This window comes from Capra hircus, chromosome 29, assembly GCF_001704415.2.
Source record: "Capra hircus breed San Clemente chromosome 29, ASM170441v1, whole genome shotgun sequence".
Classification (NCBI taxonomy): domain Eukaryota; kingdom Metazoa; phylum Chordata; class Mammalia; order Artiodactyla; family Bovidae; genus Capra; species Capra hircus.
Genome location: NC_030836.1, coordinates 25,968,782 through 25,970,480, shown reverse-complemented (window position 1 = coordinate 25,970,480; position 1,699 = coordinate 25,968,782). Strand labels below are relative to the sequence as shown.

Here is a 1,699-nt window from a genome sequence, read left to right as displayed (position 1 = left end):
TCTACTCTTCTTGATTCCCCTGAATCCACAGTACTCTTGTAGTCCCCGGCCTCAGTGAAATAGGTCCAGTAGTATGTGTACTGGAGCCAGAGACTTGGCATGAAATCGTGCCTCTGACTCTGAGTGATCATGAAAGAGTTTCTTAAACATCAGTCATCCTTTCCTTATCTGCAAGATAAGCACAGCACTACCTGTCTTTAAGGGCAGATGAGAGAGGAGATACTGGCTGTAAATTTCCTGATAAGTAATTAGTGCTCAATATCATCTGTGTTATTACTGGTATTCTGATTGCTATCACAATCTGTTTCTCTTTTTGTAAGTAACCCACAGGCAGAATACAGATTTACTGTCAGAATGTAAGAAATTGCTAAGCATGAGATATTATGTCATTGATTGATTGAAGGATTGATAGCTGTGGACCAGTTATGAATTTCTGTTCCATTTACCCTGTGGATGACTGGAAATGAGCCCTAAAAACTGGATTCAGGTAATAAGGTTTGTCCCCCTGGGGATCCCCAGAAGCAATATTCTGCAGTTCCTGTTTTCCTAAGGCCGCTGGTGGTCTGCACTGTAACTACCACAGGCAACCTACTCATCACTGGATTCAGCTGGATGGACCAATGCCTGCACACACAGGCGTCCTTCTTCCTATGGAACCTGTCCTTTCCGGAGCTGCTGCTCATGTCTGTTGTGGTTCCCAAGATGCTTGTCATCCTCCCAGGGGACCACTCCATCTCATTCGCCAGCTGCATCATCCAGTCCTAACCTACTTCCTCCTAGGCACCACCAACTTCTTCATCTCAGCTGTCGTGTCTCTGGATCATTTCCTGGCAATCTGTAGACCCGTTCTGCTATGAGACCCTGATGGGTGGTCATGTCTGTCCCCAACTTGAGCTGGCTTCCTGGCTAGCTGGGTTTCTCTGTGTCCTCTGCCGCTCCATCCTCATGATCAGCCTACCGCTCTGTGGCCCCAGTGGTATTGTTCACTTCTCTTGTGACAGTTGGCCCTTCCTGAGGCTCTCTTGTGGAGACCCTTGCCTACTGGAGCTGCTGGCTTTCGTGCTATCCACGTCAGTGTTACTGGACTCGCTGGCACTGACCTCAGTTTCCTATACCTGCATCCTTTCCACTGTTCTCAGGGTCCCCACAACTGCTGAGTGAAAGAAAGTGTTCTTCATTTGTGCTTCACACCTTACAGTGGTGATCATCTCTTACAGCAGTTCCATTTTTCTTGACATCCATCTGCCAGAGATTCAGTCCATGCTGTTCAACAAAGGGGCCTTGATCCTGAACTATATCATCATGCCCCTCCTGAAACTGTTCATCTTCAGTCTCTGCAATGAGAAGGTGAGGTGAGCCCTGAGAGATGGCCTCAGGTGGAACTGACCCATGGCTGCGAGACACCATGAGGGTCACGTGTAAAAGGAGATATTCCTACTAGAGTGGGCAAATATATGAACTTCAGGTCACACAGGCAATACCTTGTACGTTTCTCAGATAATGAAATAGTTCTTCATAAATATGCAATGTGGAGATCAGCCTTCGCTTTCCTCCCTTGAATCTTCCTTATGCCTCCACCTTCACACAAAGAAAGCTGATCCATTTGGCCAAGTTTCAAACTTCTGGTGATGACATGTTTCTTTTGAGGTGCTTAAACATGTAGCCTCCATTCACGGAGGCTGCTCCTCTTTTCCTCACA

At 46.9% G+C, this 1,699-nt stretch overlaps 1 pseudogene; it reads left to right on the top strand.

Moving 5' to 3' along the window:
• LOC102188475 lies at window positions 464-1,386 on the top strand (annotated as a pseudogene).